A 23,388-nucleotide genomic window follows, 5' to 3' on the forward strand; every position below is an offset into this window, starting at 1 on the left:
AATCGTGATTTATTATTTTATTTCTATAATTTCTTCTATTTTTATTATTCATGTTTTATTACTTATTTTTTACCTACGTGACTTTACCGAAAAAACCTAAGAGTATGTCAGGTGACTTCCCCACGAGGTCCTTTGTGGGGTTATGTGTGTGCGTTCGTGTGAGAGGTTGCGAGGGGAAAGCAGCGCCGGCAGAGCTGCTTCGTTGCTGTGGCATCACACTTGTGCCCTTGCATTTATGGAAGCAGCTCGACTGGAAAGTTACCTATAGCAAAGGTGTTAGCCACTTGACTTAATGCTTTCGTGACTGCACGGATTCATATTCTTTTGGTAAAGTCACATAGATAGGTTCGATCGCAACACAAGTGTTTGTTATCTTCCTGATGACGAACGCTTGTGTTGCAATCGAAACGTTGTTTTTTTGTTATTTTTTGTTATTTTCTTTGAACCTATCTACGTGACTTTACCGAAAGACCCCAACAATATAAAAACACTCACACTCTTACTACCTCACTCACCTACCCACTTTCTCCCCAACTCACCCACTCACCCACCCATTAAAAGTTTTTCTCACCCACCCACTCAACCACTCAAACTCTTCCTTCTTCACCCACGCACCCTCCCATTCACCCACTCACCACACTGCAGGTCACCTCACTTCTATTTCTGCGTCTTCCCTCGTTCTTCTCCACTTGGGAATCCCCTCCTCTCGTCTCCCAAGCTCCTACGTTAACAACGCCAAAGTCAACAAAAGTATTCTTATCTATTGCAAATTGTCTTATGCTGCTTGTTGCTGGACGCTCAGCGTTTTGTGCCTTTGAATCTGCATTCATAAATCATGATTAAAGTAAAAAGTATGCCCAAAGCTCAGAGAACCACACAGAAGCATAGCCGATGACATCAAGAGTACGCATGACGAAATTGTGTACTCATACCCCCAGATAGTAATATATATGCTCCAATACAAGCACAGTTGTATACTCTACGCTGGCGAGATATTAACGAACTCGCCTTGTATACAGGAGGTCCGTTCGTTTGATCTTGACCCTGACGCCTGTATATTTGGAGTTTGCATGTTCTCTCTTCCCGTCATCACGTGGATGTCCTCCGGTTTGGATGTTGCGTAGATGTTCTCCAGGACCTCCGGTTTTTCCTTCCACATTATAAAATGTGCTTTTATAGTATTTGGCTGCGATACATTTCCATGTGATGAACCAATTCGTTGAGCTATCATTACGTGTGACCAGGTCGCTTCTGAAAATGTGAGTCTTACCTGCTAAAATAATGCATTTTTTTTACTTTTTTTTAAACACGCTTTTATGAAATGTACCAAAAAGTTTAAATAATAATTTTCTGTTCAAGTACTTTGCATTATATGTTTCATATACTCTTGTGTAACTGAGTCTAAATAAAAGCGTGGGGCGTGTGTACTATTTTTGAGCAAATATGTCTGTATTCACAATGGGAAGTGTTCAAATCTTGTTAATATGTAGTAATTTTAACGTGAAAGTTTTAAGCCGTTTATTTTTGGGAATGTCTGCATTGAGAATACAAAGTAACTGTTCACATGTAGTAAATATCTTATAATTCTAACGTACAATTTTTCATGTGTTGATGTTTGTGAATGTCTCGATTGACAATCGCAAGTAACTAGTGATATGTTGGTCATATGTTGTAATTTAAACGTGTAAGTTTTTAAGCCGTTTATGTTTGTGAATGTCTGCATTGACAATGGAAAGTAACTGCTCATATGTTGTTTGTATATGTTCTAATGTAAAGGTAACATGTTTAAGCCCTTTATTTCAGTCTGTATTGGCAATGCAAAGTAACTGCTCATATGTTGGTAATGTTTTAATTTACACGTAAAATTTTTATGGCGTTTATTTATATGAATATGTCTGCATTGGCAATGGAAAGTAACTGTTAATATGTTCTAATTTGAAAGTTTAGTATTTCAGCCGTTTCTTTTAGTGAATGTCTGCATTGCCAATGGAAACTGCTCATATGTTGGAAAAAATATGTTCAAATGTAAATGTTAAGTGTTTATGCCGTTTATTTTTGTGAATATGTCTGCATTGGCAATGGAAAGTAACTGGTCATATGTTGTTAACATGTTGTCATTAAAATGTTTTGTTTTAAAGCCGTTTATTTGGGGGAATATGTGTGCATTGACAATGGGAAGTAACAGCTCATATGTTGTAATTGTTACCGAAAGTTTTAAAGGTGTTAATATGAGCGCTCCACGGTTTTATTTAGAGTCAGTTACAACAAAAGTATATGAAACATGTATAATGCAAAGTACTTGAACAGAAAATAATTATTTTTTTAGTACATTTCATAAAAGCGTGTTTTCAAAAAAGTTTTTTAATATATTTTTTATTTAGTACTTTTTAGTGGCATAAAATATTGTTACCAAATGATCTTTTATGTATTATATAGAAAAGTTAATACATTTATAAGTATTAATGCATTTCTATGAAGGCTAATTGTTCTCTTGTCGTAGTTTCTCATTCGTCCCATTTCTTCTAGGGCAGCAGTGTTGCAGGGCTTCTTTCCCGTGAGCTTGGCGTTTTCTAACTCTTCGATTTGTAAGCCGTCAAGTGATCGCGCACGGCTCAGTGCAACGTATGCCTGTCCTTCAGCGAAGATGCTTGTTCCTAGGTTGACAACTGCATAGCCTACAGTGCTGCCCTGCATCTTGTGCACTGTAGAGGCCCAGCTCGACACCAACGGTAACATTGTTCGTTGAGCTTTGCCGAAGTTATTTTTGGCAGGGAATTGTATGGATATTGGGTCGATTTTGTGAATGCCGTCTCCACCAAAGCGCACACGGACCGTTGGTATGTCCGTTTCGTAGAGTTGTGCACGCCGAAAGTGTGGCCATATTACTTCGGTAATTAATTCAATGTTACCGTTGACTAGTCCTTTCGATACGTCGATGTTTGATCGTAGCATCACCTTAGCACCTACAAAAATCTCCGAATCTTTTGCAAGTCCACCAGTCTTGTTGATATCGTTTGGGATTATATTATCTATATTTACATTCTCAGTGTTGCGTGTCGGATCAAGCAATTGACCCTGAGCCCTGATCTTTAATATCTCAGCACCATTGTCTCGGAAGTGCTGTAGCACTAACTGGTTATGATTGTGGACTTGCTGATTTGTAGGGTAGATTCTAAGTGACTTTTCTATGGCGAATTCTCCAGTCGATTCTCTAGTGACCTTCAACATGAGCACGACTCGGTGTTGTGGCTTAAGTGCACCGACTCTCAAGGCATTCAGGATGTCCACGAAGGTCATGTCTCCTTGTTGTCTCATGTTGTCCCTCAATTCTACGAGTGTGAAGAGTCGCCATAGGTGGGTTGCTGGTATCATATGTTCAGGCTGATCGAATACTTGATATCCTCGTATCGGTGGCAGCTGCATTAAATCTCCGAAGACTAGGATGTTTATACGTCCGAATACTTGGTCGCAGTTCTGTACAGGTAACTTCAGGTATGTAGTGTTGAACCGCCAACGAGTCGTGCTGCGACTCCAGTTAGTGCACAAACCTTTACTGTAGGCTTGGCATAACATCGGTTGATTTGATTTTTAAGCAAATGTAACACAAATGTTTTGCCAGTTCCTGCACCACCAGTGATGAACAGTCTCTGTCGATGCATACATCAATGTAGCTGCTCATGAATGCTGCGGGTGATGTTGATGAAGATTTCTCGTTGGCCAACATTTAAGGCGTGCTGTGCCGACTCAAATTGTTCATCAGGCATTGCATGGTCCGTCTCTTCAACCTCTTCTTGCATGACATCAAGTGCTTCTGGCTGATCGAGAACATTAAATGCATGTACTTGTATGAAGGCATTCTCAAGTAGTTTGTCACGTTGTCGATATTGATCCATGTTTCAAGCGTTCTTCACATGCCATAAATGCCTCTCTTGCATTGGTATGTTCTTGCAAAATAATCGGTATGGCATGTTCTCCTAGGTATGATCTTGCTTTTTGTCATAGTATGGCTCGAAAAACATCGCAAACTCGATGAGACTCATGTTGTTGAAGTCATAGTCTGGGTGTTGAGTTGGACGCTTCACATATCGCTCGAAAATGTTAGCACAATATCCTGTTGCACGGCCTGACTCGTCGAACTTGAGTACTTTGTATAGTTGTTCTTCCTTACGAGTGTTAAGGAACACACACTTTCTAGAGCTCTCTCGCAAGTTAAGATGGCATAGCCGGAACAGACATTCACATGCTGAGACCTGCCGTTCCTTCATGATTCGCATACAGATCTTGAACAGCTTTTGGGAGATGTTGCTTTCCTCGCAACATATCTGTTGAATGGCCTGAGCAATACTTGAGTCAAGTTGGGTTGGTTCTGACTTGCCGATGTACTTGGCAATGTAGAAGGCTCTCGATTCGTTTGTTCCACACGGCTGTATATCCATGTTGCCTTTCCATAGGCATAGTAGTGTTGGGATGGTAGTTGTTAACCCATCGGTCTTCTGTGCGTGTTTTGAGCAGACATAATCTTCCTGCATTTCTTATGAACTCATCTGATGAGTGGTCTACAATGCGTGTCTTGGTACACTCTCTTCATGGAAATCCAAATCGACAGACAGTGTCTGTATTGTTTTTCTTGCAAGTGTGAGTGTGATGATGCAATTTACTTTTTTTTACCAGGTCGTGTAATTCTGTATAATCTTCTACTAAGGCATCTCACACTTGCATATACGATGCAAGTCGTATTCCTCCTTCAGTGTGAAAGGATGGATGATTCTCGACCCATATCACCATATGAAGGTGTGGACTACCGCGATTTTGGAACTCGATGCGCCACCAGTAATCCATTACACGGCCGTTGAACAACTCATGATTTGTAAATATGTATTTGATGAGTACCTTAACTCGTATCATGAAGTGACGGCTTACAACTTCCGGATATTGTTGCATATATGTCGAGTCTAGAAGGGTCTTCTTTTGGTTTTCTATCCGCTATGAGCAGGGCCTTGCGCATGTTCAGCCAGTTTAAGTCGTTGCAGCTGAAGGTGACGAAGTATGTTGGTGGTCCAAAGCATCTAATGTGAGCTATTAACTCATTATGAGCTGTTCTCTAGTATTCTGCCGATCCTCTCAAGTTCTTGATATAGAGGTGGACATCGTCAACCATTCCATCTTGTCCTTGCACCTTCTTTCCACACACTGCTATGGTGGATTTTAGTCTGAGGTACTCGAACATGGATGTTGCGTAAAACAAGTAGTCATTGCGCTGAAATCTCAAGTCGCGGCCCAGTACTCTATGTTGGAAATAGTCCAGTGGTGGAATGGTCACATCTCTCTTTTGTCTCAGTCTGTTGATTCCATAGGGGAAGAGGTAGAACCATGCGAACTCTTATGCCTTCAATTCGTGAGCCTCGTTGACGATGTTGCCTTTTGTCTTGCGCACAATCTCGTTCATTTTGATTTAAAGCTTTCGTGACTGCAGGGATTCATATTCTTGGTCCTTTCGGTAAAGTCATGTAGAAGGGAAATAATAAAATAATATAAATATAAAACAATAAAAATTCTCACGACGTTTCGACTGCAACACAAGCAATCATCATCCTATGGATTTCACACCTATGTCATGCTTCGGATGAACATCGATGTCGTTAATCGTGTACCGTATGTTGCGGGGGCCCATTGAACATTTGCACACTCTATGTAGTTCGACTATGGTGTCACATTCGATAATGCACGCTGTACCATTTGCGGCTGTTGCTCCTTTCCGACCACACGAGTGTGAGTCCGTGAAGTAGTACTTGTCGTCATAATGCATTACTGCAAGTGCTTTTCCTTGTGATATAAGACTCCTGCATTATGGCTAGTGAACAGTGTCTGCAAAGCTTCCATTAAGGTCAAGGCAATGTTGTCTCGATTCCGTGCATCTTGCAGGCTTCCGAATAGATTTGTGTCAACGTCGTATGCAATGCTGAACGCTTCGTCGTAGATGACGAAGTCTCGTCTTATGATGTCGATGTTGTTGATCTCCAAGTAACCGCTTGGTGGTATAGGATGAGCTGCGACAATGTTTGTACTCAACAAGCATATTGTCTCGTACATTCTGTCTCCTTCAATTATGTTCATGTCCAGTATAGTGGTTGTCCATTGTCGTGGCAGTAGAATGGTAGCTCTCACCACGTTCACGAGTACCATTACACAGCACTGGACTCCAGCATAACCCCTTGTGAAGATCTCTTCGTTGTCTTGATGCCACGATGCTCGCACAATTCTTGACACATCCCTTATTTCTATGTAGGCCGATACCTCTTGTTCTTGTGGTTGATTGGCAGCTTTCTGTCTGGCTGTTGATGATGTCTTACAATGTCCATGTTTTGGATGCATGCTTTGTCATCAATCACCACGTCTTTATACAGAGGATTGTTTGCAACCAGCCATTGTAAGGCGCTGTGTAGTCTATCACGTGATATTGAGAACTATCTTGTCATACTGAGATTTTCCAGATGTTCGGTGATGACTACTATTCCTGCGTTCTCCGTAGATCTTGGCAGCATTTTGGGTAGCTTCTCAGTGACTTCAAAGATGTCTTGAGCGAAGAGGACAGCCTGTCCACGGAAGCCATACTGACCAAAGACTCCGTTGAACTTCACAACTTTCACATATGTCATAATACTCGAAAGTAGTCGTTGCTCTGATTGTGACAGTACATTAATCTCTTGAGGAATGGGTCCAGGATCGAGATTGTTCTAATAAGCCTTTGATGGTGGTGTTTTCTTTGTGCTGTTGATATGTGTCTTGCATCGATGACACAGGAGTAGTGACACTCTCTTGGACAAATCATAAGGCAAGTAAACGGTGGCTATTGAAGTGACTCGACACATCGATACTTGATTAGGATAGCACCGCTTGCTGCAGATCTCACATGTGCTGTCACTGAAGGTGTTGATAGCGTTGTCGAACGTTGCGACACCTGCATTCACTGCTGCTCGCATTTGCGATTGATGTTCACGATCTTGTTGTTGCCATTCCTCATGTTGCTCCTGTGATTCTGCAGCTCATCTCTCAATATTTGAAGTCTCTCATGTTTCTCCTGTAATTGTGCAGCTCGTCTATCTCTCAAGATTTGAAGTGTCTCCTCATGTTGGTCCTGTGTCTCTTTAGCTTTCATTTGTGATGAGTAGTGTGTCATTTGTACCAATCGTGCCTCACGCTGCTCACTTGGTTGTGGTTGCTTTTAAAGTCTTTCACGTTTTGTCTCTTGATCCTCATTTGAATTCTTGTCTTGGTATTTATCTTGAGCCTTCTGCAAACGTCTTTTCCGTTGCGTAGCAGTTTCCTTTCGCTGTGCGTTGCCTTTGTCCGTTGTACGTTCAGCATTAGTGGTGGCCGAAGTGACACATGTAGAAGTATTGGTTACAAATTCCATTTCAATTTGCCACGAACGCTTGTTTTGGTGTATATGTAATGAGAGCCTATGTCTGGCTCACGTGGTGATCGGCTCTGCCGGTCCTGCTCTACAGCCAATGGGGGGAGAGCCTGGAAGCATGGCCCTGGCGTGATCGAGGGATGTCAGCTAGGATGATTGGTTCTGCTGGTCTTGGCCTCAGCCAATGGGAAGACAAGTCAGGGGCGTGGTCCCGGGAGTTGATGGGGAATCTGGAACATTCAGCGCAGGCTATTAAGGATTGGCTGGAGCGTACCACGTGACCCAGGCATTAAATAAGGGAAGAGCCGAGGGACACGTGGTCAGACGAGGAACGAAGAGGGAGAGGGGCCACGCGCGAGCGGGGCTCTGAGTGCCACGTGGCGGTGCATCTCTTGCGATCTGTCTGCCCACTTCCCGTTGCCTGCCAGCAACGGGGAGTGCTTGTGAACTGAAATAAGTAAATAAAAGGACCGATTCCACAAGCCGTCTCCAAGAGTATTATTACATATATAACAACGCTCTGCCTTGTTATATGAAGCTGAAGAGGCAGAGAAGCGTCACCATCGACGAGTTCTTTATTCGTCGACTGCAGTAATTGGACCCAAGGACCCACGGGCCGCAATGAAGTGTGCCCGAAGCCTATACCAAGTTGCAAGTGAATAGGACATTGATAAGTGGGCTATTATGGAGTAACAAGACTTGATGATACAACAAGAATAAATATAACAACAACAGAGTGAGCAAAATATGAAAGCTTCAACAAAATTTAAGAATCACGGAAATTATGCGAGAGTCGGGGTACTATGGTACCCTCGCGTACCGCCACAAGCTTGCATTGTATCTATTTCAAAATCTAACATAGCATGTAGCATATTTTTTGTGAATGTGAAAAGAACTTGATATTATTTTGTTATGTTAGAAAAGTGTTGGAAGTGGATCATTAACGACAGTAAATTAGATATGAAAGTGAAAACGATTATTACATGTAACATAGTATGAAAACAAATTTGTAATAAATGAATGTAACATAAAATGTTGCATATTTTTGGTAAATGTGCTAACAACGTGATATTATTATGTTTAGGAAATTATTTGAGGTGGATCATTAAGGACAGCAACTGAGATATTAATGTGAAAACCATTATTTAATGTCAAACAAAATGTATGATAACAAATAAGTGTAATAAATGGTGAAAATGGAACATATATTTGTAATAAAACATAGCAACAAAATGATACTGTACATATACATAGGATAACAAAAACAAAAAGATACATGTGCATATGACAGCTGTAGAGTGCAACTACAGTACCCATGCCCTCATGATTCAAATGTCCAATAAACAAACACACAGTGTCAAGAAACAATAGTAAATGAGTAATGAAAGGTAAAACCATTATTAAATGTCATGAATGTATGATAACAAATGTGTAATCAATGGTGAAAATAGAGCATATATTTGTAATAAAACAGCAACAAAATGATACTGTACATATACATTGTATAACAAAAACTTAAAGATGCATGTGAATATGACAGCAGTACAGTGCAAGTACAGTACCCATGCCCTCATAATTAATATGTGCAGTAAACAGATAAACAGTGCGTCAACAAAGAATAGAAAGTTATCATTAGTGTGTAATAGTGTGCTAGCGATTTATCAGTTTTTGTTAGTATATGTGCAAAGAATGTTATATGTTATAATAAGTAATATTTATAAATATTTTTTTTTAAACACGCTTTAATGAAATGTAACGTACTCGTAATGGCAGAACTCCACGACTCCAGGAAGTGCCCGCAAAGCTTGCCATAACGTAAGGGGCCGTGGTGATTTACAGCCAACGTCAGTTGAGTGTGGACAATTAGACCCAAGCCGAAACATAACATAAAAGAAAAATGTTTAAAAATACATTTTTTTTTAATGGTAGAATATAGTATTCTCATCAGTTTGACATAAGTATACCAAGTTTGTAGTCGATACCACATTGGGAAGTGGGTTAAAATTGAGCTACAAGATTTGAGGATACGACAACGACAAAGTGAGTTAATAGAAAGCGTGTAATAATAATGTTTTAAAATAAAAAAAAATTAATGATAGAATATAGTATTGTCATCAGTATGACAAGTATACCAAGTTTGCAGTCCATACCACATTGGGAAGTGGCTTAAAATTGAGTTACAAGGTTTGAGAATACGATGACAACAGACACAGTGAGTTAAATAAAAGCGTGTAATAAAAAAAAAGTTTAGTTTAATAGTATACACCCAGATGGTGTGGTGGGACAGCGGTTGATGTGTAGTGGTGGTATTGACGTGCGCCGACTGTGACAGTGATGGATCACGGGGCGGCGCGGGGTGCGGGGTTGGGCACGCGTTGTGGGCGTGGTGTGGACGCGCGCGCCGGGAGTGACAGATGACGGGGCGGCGCGGCGTGGGTGGTGAGGCACGATGAGATGTGGGAAAAGAGGATCGTAGCCAGCGCCCGGTGATTGGTCGAATAAGTGGGTGCTCGCAGCGACGTCCGCAGGTGGGGTATAAAGGGGGACGCGCGAGAGCACTCGAGGAGAGTTACCCAGTTGAAGACCCGAAGACGGAGCTGAAGACCTAGTGCCCCGAGACCCCTAGTCCCGCCGTCCTTGTGGGGACCGGGGCCCTGTGTGGCTCGGAGGCGAGGCTGTGGGACCCGGGGTCCGACGCCCCCGTGGGTCGGGCTGGGGACCCACAGTCGAGACGGATACCCCGGGCAGGGAGTGTCCCGAGTAGCTCAGTGGCGTTAGTCGCCGAGTTGCTAAGTGGATGTTGGTCATCCGAGTAGCTCAGTGGGCGTTAGTCGCCGAGTAGCTAAGTGGGTGTTTGTCACCCGAGATACTAAGTGGATGTTGGTCATCCGAGTAGCTCAGTGGGCGTTAGTCGCCAAGTAGCTAAGTGGGTGTTTGTCACCCGAGATACTAAGTGGGTGTTTGTCACCCGAGATAGCTAAGTGGGTGTTTGTCACCCGAGATACAAAGTAGGTGTTAGTCACCTGTAAACGAGTTTGATAAAATAAAGAGTGTGTTACCCGTGAAGTCGTCTCCCGCCGAGTTACTACATTACAACTGGCGTCAGAAGTAAACCTGTCTTCAAGGAGTATGGACACGAGGAAGACTACCCGTACCCACGAGCGAGGTCGGGACGACGACGGCGTACCGGGGACACCGACCTCGGGAGTAGAGGACGAGGAGTTGCCGCCGATGCAGCACTTCGCGGTGATGGCCGACGCTCCGCTTGCCTCCGACACCAGCCTCCAGGACGCGCACGCCCGGTTGGCGGAGTTGCTACTCGCCGCCGCCGCTGTCTTGGCCGACATCTCCGTTCCGGCGAGCGGAAAAACGGCTGCGGGGGTCGTGGAGGAAGCGACGGTGGAGGATTCCCGCCAAAAGGCGCTTCGCGCCAAAAGTCTGGAAGTTGCCGCCGTTTTTGGGGGGCCGCCACCGATTGGCGGGAAAGACGGACGCCACGTGGCCGGACACCTCCGCGCAGCGCAGCCCACGTCATCAGCGCGCGCCGGAGCCCTCCATTTTGCGCCTGACAACCGAGCCGACATTTTACACAACTACAGCGGAGCGCGGGAAAATCTCTCCGACGTCGACGACGATCGGGTCCTCCAGCAAAGATTGCCCGCGCTGTCGGCGTTCAAGGCGGATGGGGGCGACTGGGGAGCCTTCCAACGAAGGTTCCTCGCTCATCAGGAGATGTCGGGGTGGTCCGACACCACTGCCCTGCGTGCGTTGCCAGCGATGCTTGACGACGACGCGCTTGCAGCCTTCACATCTGCTGCAAGGTCGTCCCGCTCTACGCTCCAGGCTGCACTACACCTGATGGCGAAGGTGTTCGGGCCGCCCTCCACGTGTCGCCACCAGTTCTACGATCGGCGGAAGGTGGCTGGAGAAACGACGCTCGCCTATCGCACGGCACTACTCGCCTTGGCGGACGCAGCTTTTCCCCGCATGGATAAGGAGGGGAAGGACGCCATGGTGACGGAGCAGCTGCTGGTGTTGGCCCACGAGTTGGGGGTCCCCATCAACGTGGCGGACGAGATGGATATATGCTCCCTGGCGATCGCCACGAGCATTCACGCGTACGAGGTCCTCAAACGCAAGCCGGGGGTCGTCTGCAAATGGGCGGGGAACGCGGCACTGGCCGCCACGATCGCCGAACCTCAGCCAGCTGCGGTGCAGGAGCAGGCCTTCGCTGCATCACGTCCGGGGGAGTGGAGAACGGGAGGTCGTTCGCCCACACGTTCGCCCCGCAAGCTGGAGCAACCGAAACCTACGACGTCCGTCGTCTGCTACAACTGCGGCCTTCGGGGTCACGTCGCAGCCGGGTGCCGGGCCCCGCGTCAGCGCGCCACAGGACCACGTCGGGACGACGACCAGGGCCACAAGTCATCCAAACAAAACCCGGCAAGTCGCGGCACCTCACACGTTCGGTCCACAAAACACGGCACATTCGGGTCGCCGCTTCGCGGTGGGGGGTTCGCGGCTGGGTGCCGGGGGTTCATTTCGGCGAAGGGGGTCCGTACGCGGCCCGCAAGCAGTTGAGTGGTCCGAATTGGCCCACAGGATCGTGGCTGCGTCGGCCGGGTCGTCCGTGGTAACGGGGTTCATTGACGGGGTTGAGGTCCGGGTGCTTGTTGACACGGGTGCGTCGGCCACCATCATCTCGGACCTTATTTATAACATTCTTCCCGTCCAAAGTAGACCCCTTCTGCCAGTAGACGTGCCATTTTATGCGGGCGACTATTTGCATTGGTGACATCAAATTGGCGGGCCCTATTTTTGTATCATCATCGCTGGCCGTTCCCTGTTTGCTAGGTACGGACTTTTTGTCCAAAATGCCCATCAAAATTCTTATAGATCAGGCCTGCATAGAGCTTCCGTCAGGTCGGCGGGTTGCGTTCTTGTCGAGCCCTACCAAAGTGCGCACGGTTTGTGCGACGGTGCAGGCGCTGGCGACTCACACTGTACGGGTGCCCCCGGGATCGCAAATGTTAGTACCCCTTCGGTTCAGGAAGCCACTTGAGGTGGGTGCGGAGGCACAGGGGGTGCTGTTGGGGCCGTCTAACAGAGCCAGTAGGGGCCTCGACTTAGCGGTTGCTCAAACCATGGTGAGAGGGGACAGTGAGCCGTTCGTAATGGTCCTGAATACGGGGTCGCGGCCGGCCGTAATTGCGCAGGGAACGGTGCTGGCTCACGCCGCGCCGCTACCCGTTGAGGAACGGCTCGTGGCTCAAGCCGATTTCACTGTTAAGTCGCATCCTCCAAGTGATGAGGGGACTGAGTGGTTGGACTCGTTGTGTGCCGGTTCTGCTAACTTGTCCGGGGTGCAATTGGGAGCATTGAGGGGTTTGCTAATCGAGTTTGCTGACGTGTTCAGCAAACATAAGTACGATATCGGCTGCACTGACCTGTTGCGCCACCACATAGCTACAGGGGACGCGGCCCCTATTCGTCAGAATCCCTTCCGGCTCAGCCCAGCCGAGAAGGAACATGTGCAATCGGCGGTTAATGATATGTTGGCGGCCGATATCATTTCGCCCTCTTCTAGTCCGTGGGGTGCTCCTATTGTCCTAGTAAAGAAACAGGACGGGTCCTTGCGGTTTTGTGTCGATTTCCGCCGCTTAAACAAAATCTCGATGGCGGATGCGTATCCGCTCCCCAGGATGGATGAGTCGCTGGATGCCTTGGCGGGAGCGCAGTTTTTTTCCACACTCGATCTGCTTTCTGGATTTTGGCAATTGCCACTCGATAACGAGTCTAAACCTAAAACTGCTTTCCGGACACCTGGGGGCCTATTTGAATTCAACCGTTTGCCCATGGGCTTACATTCCGCTCCCGCCACGTTCCAGAGACTCATGGAATTGGTTTTGTCGGGCCTCCAATGGGATACCTGTTTGATTTATCTCGACGATATCATCGTCTTTAGTCGGACTTTCGAGGAGCACCTCCAGCGACTGAGAGCGGTGTTCCTCAGGATGCGTTCCGCTAAGCTTAAATTTAAACCGGCTAAATGTTTTCTGCTTCGGGAATCGGTCAGGTATTTGGGCCATATCGTGAGTCGTTCAGGGATCTCGACGGACCCTGCTAAGACGCATTGCGTCAGCTCATGGCCAACGCCAACCTCGGTCACGGAGGTTCGTAGTTTCATTGGTTTCGCCTCCTATTACCGTCGTTTTGTCAAGCAATTTGCCACCATAGCCAAGCCCCTGCACGCTTTGACGGCTAAGGGTGTGAGGTTTCACTGGGGGGCGGAAGAGGAGGCTGCGTTCTGCTCCCTCCGTGACGCCTTGGTGCAGGCTCCCCCCTTGTGTTACCCCGATTTCACACAACCGTTTTTGCTTGACACGGACGCCAGCAATACGGGTATCGGGGGGGTGCTCTCACAGGTGGTCGGGGGGGTTGAACGGGTGGTCGCCTACGGTAGTAGAGTTCTTTCCCCCGCCGAACAACGCTATTGCGTAACTCGTCGTGAATTGTTAGCCATTGTGTTTTTTACACAGCAATTCAGGCCGTATCTTTACGGCCGTCATTTTACGGTCCGTACGGACCATGCGGCTCTACAATACGCTATGCGCGTGGCACAGCCATCGGGCCAATTGTCCCGATGGTTGGAGGTCCTTCAAGACTACCAATTCACGACGATTTACCGCAAGGGGTTGCGACACTCAAATGCGGACGCCTTGTCGCGGTTGCCTCTGTGCACGGACTGCACATGTTTGTTGGGATCGGCGCGGTGCAAACCCCCGGTCGCCGGCACCCCGGGAGTTGCGCTCGCCGCCACTGACACCCCGGGAGAGGACGCCCCCACGGGGAGGGATTCGCTGTTGTCGTTGCCCCTCATTGAGTGGGGCCGCCTCCAGATGTCCGACAGCTCCCTACTTACGCTACGTCGGAAAGTTGGCGCTCCCGAGGAAGGGGAGGCGCGGGTCGGTTCCTGGGTGTGCAGACAGGGCCTTTTGATGAAGTGGGACAACATGTCCCGGCGTCACGTGCTCGTTGTGCCTGTTGCTATGCGGGGTAGGGTTGTTCTGGCAGCTCATGAACGGCTCATGCATCTGGGTTTTCACAAAACGCTCGCCCTAATCCAGCGAGACTATTATTGGCCGGGGATGGGTAACGACGTGGCGAATATTCTTAAGGGATGCGTAGGGTGCGCCAAAAGGAAACCGCCACCATTGGCAGCTAATCCACCGCTGCAATCCATTCAGGTTTCGCGTATAAACGAATTGGTAGCGTTGGACATCTTGGGGCCCTTTCCGGCTACACCAAGGGGAAATAGGTTCCTGCTGGTTGGCGTGGAATACTTCACCCGATGGCCTATGGCATGGCCGCTCGCCAACCAGTCGGCTGCGGCGGTGGCGGACGCCTTTGTCCAGGGTTATGTTTTGGACAAGGGCGCCCCCGAACGCTTGCTGACGGATCAAGGAAAGAATTTTTCGAGCGTTTTGTTGCGCGAGGTGTGCGACCTGTTGGGTACAAAGAAAGTGCGTACTTCCCCCTACCACCCGCAGACTGACGGGATGGTTGAGCGTCTGAACAGGACGATTACGTCTATGTTGTGCCAACAGGTCTGCGACGATCAGGTTGATTGGGACTTACAGGTGCCGGGGGTACTCGCGGCCTATCGAATGGCCCCTCATGCGGCGACGGGGTTTTCCCCATTTTTTCTTATGTATGGGCGGGAGGCCGATCCGGCCATGGACGTCCAACTGGGGATTTCCCAGCCACGTGCAAAATCTAAATTGGCAGACCACATCAAATTTAATATCGCCAAATTGACTGAAGCGCGGGAGGCGGCAAGGTTGAATTCGCGGTCGCGGCAAATTGCGAACGAGAAATTGCATGAGCGGAGGGTGCATACGCATGATTGGAAACCAGGCGATAAGGCCTGGCTGCATTGTCCACATGCACCGTTGGCTACGTCCCCCAAGTTGTTGAGACCTTGGAGGGGACCGGTGGAAATTGTGCGGGTTGCACGACCCCAGAGTATACAGATTAAATGGGGGAAACGCCGTTGGTACGTGCACCCCTCCCGACTGAAGCCCTATGCGGCACCGTGTGACCCCGTTCTGTGCCGTGACGACCGGGCGTGTGATGTGACCGTCGACTCGGGGAGGGAGGTGTCGCAGGCTGATCCTCACGTGTCTCCACCTGACCCACCCCCAGGTGCCTCGGGCTTGACGGCTGCTGACCGTCGAGAGCCTGAACCCCGGGGCACGCACGGGTCCTCGATGCCTGGCCGATGTCTTCCTGAACCGCCGGCACCACCGGACGTTCAACCGCGTCTGGTGCCGTACGACGGACCGGCAAGGCGGACTCGGGCTAGGTCTCAACAATTTTCATGAAGACGTTTTTTTCTCTACACCGAGCTCGCCCGGTGTTCCCCTCTGCCGGGGTAATGTCCCGTTGTAGGGACGCTCGGAAGAAGAAGGGGACACTGCACGAGTCGAAAGAAAAAAAAAAAAATTCCATTTATTTTCCTTTTTGCATACACATTGCTATTGTCACTCGCCGGTTTGTATATATTGTTCTATTGTCGCGGTGGCATTGGTTGAGGGTTGCGGATGGTAGTGTTCGCGTCGTGTTGTGTTGTTAAGTTAGTTGTTGTTCTTGTTGTTGTGTTGTGTTACGGGGCACACAGGGCGGTTTGTATATTTTTATAGCAGCCGGGTCGGCTGCGAGCTATGTGGTAGGGGGTGATGTAGTGGTGGTATTGACGTGCGCCGACTGTGACAGTGATGGATCACGGGGCGGCGCGGGGTGCGGGGTTGGGCACGCGTTGTGGGCGTGGTGTGGACGCGCGCGCCGGGAGTGACAGATGACGGGGCGGCGCGGCGTGGGTGGTGAGGCACGATGAGATGTGGGAAAAGAGGATCGTAGCCAGCGCCCGGCGATTGGTCGAATAAGTGGGTGCTCGCAGCGACGTCCGCAGGTGGGGTATAAAGGGGGACGCGCGAGAGCACTCGAGGAGAGTTACCCAGTTGAAGACCCGAAGACGGAGCTGAAGACCTAGTGCCCCGAGACCCCTAGTCCCGCCGTCCTTGTGGGGACCGGGGCCCTGTGTGGCTCGGAGGCGAGGCTGTGGGACCCGGGGTCCGACGCCCCCGTGGGTCGGGCTGGGGACCCACAGTCGAGACGGATACCCCGGGCAGGGAGTGTCCCGAGTAGCTCAGTGGCGTTAGTCGCCGAGTAGCTAAGTGGATGTTGGTCATCCGAGTAGCTCAGTGGGCGTTAGTCGCCGAGTAGCTAAGTGGGTGTTTGTCACCCGAGATACTAAGTGGATGTTGGTCATCCGAGTAGCTCAGTGGGCGTTAGTCGCCAAGTAGCTAAGTGGGTGTTTGTCACCCGAGATACTAAGTGGGTGTTTGTCACCCGAGATAGCTAAGTGGGTGTTTGTCACCCGAGATACAAAGTAGGTGTTAGTCACCTGTAAACGAGTTTGATAAAATAAAGAGTGTGTTACCCGTGAAGTCGTCTCCCGCCGAGTTACTACATTACAACATCCATTGTACAGCATGGTGTTGATTACTGACTGAGCAGCGATGAAACTGGCTAGATCTGGGATGGGTGACCACCACGCATAGGCAGTGCCACTTTAGGCTGCGGGACTCTCTTACCTACCAATTAACCGATGTTTATTTTACCAGGTATAAGGCCCACTGAGCTATGTAGTTCTTGTTCGGAAGCGACCTGGATATCACAAATGATAGCTTGACGAAGTGGCTGATATTATCACGTGGATATTTATAGTAGCAGCCAAATACTCTAAACTCACGTTTCTAAATGTGGAAGGAAAAACCGAAGGACTCAGAGAGCTTTAGGCATCACACATTTTTAATTAAAAACGTTAAACTATCTTTGCGGGGTGGGCAGCAGAGGGCAGTGCAGCGTAAACCATTGTTGTACTGTACCTCTATGCTTCTACGTTTATGATCCCCTCGTTTAACCAACGCGCACTGACAAGAGCGGTGAAATATGGTCAAATAATCCCCATGACCAGCATGGTGTAGGGAGGTCCTCATCCAGTAGTGTACACGAGTCGTGTTCATAAAGAGACACAAGAGTGGCATTAACATCGTGGTACTGGCGTCATCACCGATGTTCATTACCACTGCACCCCCCCCCCCCCCCCCATGGTGATATTAGTGTCTTTAATCATTAGTACACATACTAGTATTCGTTAGTATTTGTATACTCATACTAATATTCATTAGTATTTGTGTACACACACTAGTATCATACACGTTATAATCAGTGAAATTGTTACATATTGATGTATTATGTATTGCAGCATTATTACAATCAATGGTAATACAACACACAGTGTGTATGTCCACGCTACGTGCAATGCTCATGCTGCTACTGGGCACGCATTGCTGTGACTTATGTGCGAGCGTCGTTGCTGTCGTCATCACAGATGGATGCTCACCGACTCTGGACACAAACTCAGCCCACGACCGCCTCCAGATTTCCTCGGATCTCAGAACGGTGACGGTGAGCCGTGTTTCCCAGGGTCACCTCCATCACCCACACCGGTTTGATTACTGGGACCAAGCCCTGTGCCGTGAGAGCTTCTCGTCGGGTCAGCATTACTGGGAGGTGGACATGGGGTGCATGGGTTGGTAGTCGCGTATGCGACGATCCCACGGAGAGGTTGGCGTGCTGAGTGCCTTCTGGGAGGGAGTGACGTCTCCTGGAGTCTGCAAAAAGATGACAGCAGATTTTCAGTGCGGCATCGCGGGGTAGAGACCTCACTATCGGTGCCAGAGCCTCCACGGAGAGTCGGGGTTCATCTGGACTGGGACGGGGGGCTCCTGTCATTTTACGGCGCCGACTCCATGACGCTGTTACACTCGTTTCACCAAACCTTCGTTCAGCCCCGACATCCTGGGCTGCTGGTGGGGTATAAAGTGGGTGACTAGGTGAGGATTGTGGATCTGAGTGGTGCGTCCTGAGAGAGATGAACATGAAGACCGTAGAGAGAAGACACCATGAAGCACGGCGCTCGCCACCATCGGCACTGTTACCAGCAGTGCCAGTCCAGTGACTGGGTGATGGGTTATTATTTGTTTCTTTCGGTTAAGTCACGTCTAAAGATAAAATAATAAATTAAATTAAATAATAGAATACGACGTTTCGATTGCAACACAAGCAATCATCATCAGGTATAATGAAATAGCGACATAAAATCTAACCAGAAAACTATAGACATATTAGCAGATGGATATCACCAAGATACATAGAGAGAGCAACACAGGTAACAGAGAGAGGTGGTCGTCTCTGTGGGGTGGCCTTAAATATATTTAGACGTGACTTAACCGAAAGAAACAAATAATAATTCCTGCAGTCACGAAAGTTCTAAAATTAAGATTGAATCACTTCTACGGGGAAGTTTTAAACTTATCTTCTTTTTTCTCTCTCTCTGACTACTTGTTCTCTCTGCCTGTGTCCTCTCTTTGGAATGTTCACACTTACATTCTAACTTAGCAATCTTTGAAATACGTAATCAACCAGGCTATGCGTTAATTGTGTTGACCGACCCTCTGTGTTGTATTACATTACATTTCGATATTTTACTAGGTTATTTAATTTTAGTGTGTCCTCCTGATTTTCAGGCTTCCTTGCCGTGTCATCGCACTTGCAGCACCACATTTTGTTGTCCACTCATTGATATGCTAATTTTTTCTCTAAACCCCCCTCCCTCTCTCTGCGTCCGCCCTCCTCTGTCTATTTAAGGCCACCCCACAGAGACGACCACCTCTCTCTGTTACCTGTGTTGCTCTCTCTATGTATCTTGGTGATATCTGTCTGCTAATATGTCTGTCTATAGTTTTCTGGTTAGATTTTATGTCACTATTTCATTATACCTGATGATGATTGCTTGTGTTGCAATCGAAACGTCGTATTCTATTATTTTATTTTATTTATTATTTTATCTTTAGACGTGACTTAACCGAAAGAAACAAATAATAATAATGGGTGATGGGTGTCAATGGTTCGGAGTGCGTGCTTCTCCAGCAAAAAAACATCCTCACAGCCTTTCTAGGGGGTGATAAAATAAGATCCACTCTTTGTGAAGCAACCGTGGATGTATTCATCCTGCCAGAGGAGTGTGATTATAGTGTACAGGTGCAGTGATTAGCAATGGTAAACTGAGACGTATTCTGAGACGTGTTTATAAACTGGTAGTGTAATGAATTGTGGGAGATATACAATAATGTACATTTTTAAAAGCATGTGTCACATGGTACAAATAACTCCCAAGGGAAAATACAATGGTGAGGGTGTAGTCCACCTGTATCGGGGAAGGGGGTTGTGGAAAATCAGGTTCTGGGAGGCAGGGAGGACAGATGGAACCACGTGTACAGAGTAATTGAAAATTATACAGGTACGAACAATGTCCACACTGCCCACCAGGGATTTTTTGTCTGACTGACTGTCGTGCATAAATATATATATATAATATAAACAGCTCTTTGATTGGTGGAGACCTCCTGCCGGGTACGGAGAGGGGAGGTGGCTAAGGGAGGAGGGTCAGGGGAGGAGCCTAAGGAAGGTGGGAGTCCGGAGAGGGGCCTGAGGGGGGGGTGGTCAGAGGAGGGGCCTAAGGGAGGGGGTCAGGGGAGGGATCTAAGGGAGGGGGGGGTCAAGGTAGGGGCCGAAGGGAGGGGGGGGTCAGGGGAGGGGCCTAAGGGAGGGGGGGGGGTCAGGGGAGGGGCCTAAGGGAGGGGGAGGTTAGGGGAGGGGCCTAAGGGAAGGGGTTAAGGGGAGGGGCCTGAGGGAGGGGCCTGAGGGAGGTGCGGTAAGAGGAGGGGCCGATAGTTAAGGGGGCTGGCTACCTGGCTGGCTGCCGGCGTGGTGGGGGATGTAGCTCAGAGCGCACGCTTTGCATGTGTGAGGTCCTGGGTTCAATCCCCGGCATCTCCATGTCGGAAGCTTTTATTTAATTCATTTTTCCAACAAAGGTTGAATTCCAAAATCAATTGGCTGTGTCAATGTCCCTGTAATAGGGGTGCACATGAACTCTCGTAAATATTACCCTATATGAACGATACCTTCGGATTAATTTGTGTTGATTTCAGGAACTTGCTATTTGTATAACTGGCGATGCACACAGTGATTAAATGGTTTACTTAAACATTTGGAGATGAAAACAAGTGCTTAAAAGAATCCAAAACACTCTTTTTTATTTCCGAATTAAATAATTCCAAGAATAAATAAATTGGGAAAGCTTTATAGAATCCATCCACATGTATTCTTGTTATTTATTTTTGATTCAAAGAAATACGTTTTGCTTGGACTCTGTGCAGACTCGATGTGGACACGTCCCAGGGCCAACAGGAGAGTGAGTGGGGTGACGAGGGAAAGGAAGAAGCTGATGACGAAGTTTCACCCCGTACCTAGGTGGAACTGCGCCCAGGTAGAACCAGAATGGGGATGTAGCTCAGTGGTAGAGTGCACGCTTCGCATGTGTGAGGCCGTGGGTTCAATCCCTGGCATATCCACGAAGTGACATTTTGCCAGTGGCCAATTTTATTCAAAGGAATATGCATGGCCTGCACAAGACGGCTGCTTGTTTCATTCGTTACGGTTGCTGAGCACAGATCCAGAAGCCCAACATGTCATATTAACAGCACTACTATCAAAGTTGTAGTCGATAAGAATTTACATATTTATGGAAATTAGCAAGGTTATTAGATTTGATATCGAAGCATGGACTTCCAAATTCGAGCAGCGCGTGGAAGAAGCCGAGAGAAAAGTGTTGTGACCTGCCGAGTGGTGGTCGAACGGAGTGGGTGAGACGAAAATCAGTCTGGAGTCCTCATCGCTGAAGGATAACTCAACGAGTGGAATTATATCAGGATACTTGGGAAATTTTCTTGAAAACAGTAGAGGTAAATTATGCCTAGGTAATTGAATGGGAAATCAAATTGTGATTTGAAGAAGAAAGATGATCGTTGAATTTTTACCAAAACACTAAAGATCCAGATGGGACTCAAACCCACAATCTCCAGCTCCAGAAGCTGGTGCCTTATCCATTAGGCCACTGGGCCATATTCATCTAGCCCTGTGTTCTTTGTGATGACCCCTAATGTGGATGAGATGTCACTTTCATGGTCCTCAGAAGTAGCCCAGGTAATGCTTGCTTCCATGTGCCGCTATCTAACAACCGGGAAAAGGAACAGATCTGGGAGATTTCCGAGTAGATTATTCAACTCAGGCCATGACCCCAATAGCCCCCTTACACAACGAGGTCACGTTACTGGGTTCAGACTCAGTCAGCGTGGTGGGGATGTAGCTCAGTGGTAGAGCACATGCTTTGCATGTGTGAGGCCCTGGGTTCAATCCCTGGCATCTCCATGTTGGAAGCTTTTATTTAATTTATGTTTCCAACAAAGGTTGATTTTCAAAATCAATTGGCTGTGTTCCATGTCCCTGAAATCGGGGTGCACATAAACTCTCGTAAATGTTACCCTGTATGAACGATACCTGAGGATGAATTTGTGTTGATTTCAGGAACTTGCTATTTGTATAACTTGCGATGCACACAGTGACCATTTGGAGATGAAAACAAGTGCTTAAAAGTATCCAAAACACTTTTTTATTTCCGAATTAAATATTTCCAGGAATAAACAATTGGGAAAGCATTATAGAATCTATCCACATGTATTCTTCTTTGAAAATCCTTTATATTAAGTTCGCTTGCTTGCTTGCGTGCTTGCGTGCTTGCTTGCTTGCTTACGACCGTGCACATCTTTCGGTCGTTTTTTAACCCACTTCCCGTGATCCAATCGAGCTGACATTTTGCACACAGACTCGTTGTGCGTGACAATTAATTTTCGTGAAATTTTTTTTCCAAAATTTGACACTGTTTAGGGAAAAAAATTCAATATTTAATTACCAATTGCTTAATGGTGGCAGACAATCATCTGACCCATAGGTGGCAGCCATCTCAAGCCAGAGGAAGAGAGGACTCTAGCCGCCCGTTTCATGATGACGCAAATGTTGACTAACCACATGGCATGAAATCCCTGCCCCCACGCTGTACAATGGAGACTATTTATAGAGCAGTTAAATTGAAGCCGCCAGGTTCTTGAAAGTGGTAAAACGGGTCAAAGCTAGTGCCCTCGGGAATATACGGGGCATGTCAAGAGGTGATCTTACATAAAAGGATTTATAGTGAAAAACTTTGTTTTTACGGGTTAATTTTTTAAATCCTTTATATTAAGTTTGCTTGCTTGCTTGCTTGCGTGCTGGCGTGCTTGCTTGCTTGCTTACGACCGTGCAAATCTTTCGGTCGTTTTTAACCCACTTCCCGTGATCCAATCGAGCTGACATTTTCCACACAGACTCGTTGTGCGTGACACTTAATTTTCGTGAAAAAAAAAATTCCTAAATTTTACACTGTTTAGGAAAACAAAAATATTTAATTACCAATTGCTTAATGCTGGCAGACAATCATCTGACCCATAGGTGGCAGCCATCTCAAGCCAGAGGACGAGAGGACTCTAGCCACCACGCATATAAAGGATTTAGAGTGAAAAACTTTGTTTTTACGGGTAAATTTTTTTCTATTTCTTTCAAAGAAATACATTTTGCTTGGACTCTGTGCAGACTCGATATGTACAGGGCCCAGGGCCAACAGGAGAGTGAGTGGGGTGACAAGGGAGAGGAAGAAGCCAATGACGAAGTTTCACCCCGTACCTAGGTGGAACTGCGCCCCAGTAGAACCAGAATGGGGATGCAGTTCAGTGGTAGAGTGCATACTTCGCATGTGTGAAGCCCCGGGTTCAATCCCTGGCATCTCCACGTAGTGGCATTTTGCCAGTGGCCAATTTTACTCGAAGAAATATGCATGGCCTGGACAAAACGCCTGCTCGTTTTCATTCACTATGGTTTCTGAGCACAGATCCAGAAGCCCAACATGTCATCGG

General features: G+C 47.4%; 1 long non-coding RNA gene and 1 other non-coding gene across 2 annotated transcripts in view; one reads left to right on the plus strand and one right to left on the minus strand.

Annotated features, from left to right (window-relative positions):
- The window catches only part of LOC144947519 (uncharacterized), a 543,474-nt gene extending 524,198 nt beyond the window's left edge, over positions 1-19,276 (minus strand). The window contains exon 1 of the long non-coding RNA XR_013640073.1: positions 19,225-19,276. This is a non-coding gene — a long non-coding RNA (uncharacterized LOC144947519). The remainder of the gene's footprint in view (positions 1-19,224) is intronic.
- Positions 19,277-21,742: 2,466 nt separating this feature from the next.
- On the plus strand, positions 21,743-21,814 carry TRNAA-UGC (transfer RNA alanine (anticodon UGC)). Its single transcript has one exon. It is a non-coding gene; the product is annotated as a tRNA-Ala (tRNA).
- The last annotated feature ends 1,574 nt before the right edge of the window (positions 21,815-23,388 follow it).

This window comes from Lampetra fluviatilis, chromosome 45, assembly GCF_964198595.1.
Source record: "Lampetra fluviatilis chromosome 45, kcLamFluv1.1, whole genome shotgun sequence".
NCBI lineage: Eukaryota > Metazoa > Chordata > Hyperoartia > Petromyzontiformes > Petromyzontidae > Lampetra > Lampetra fluviatilis.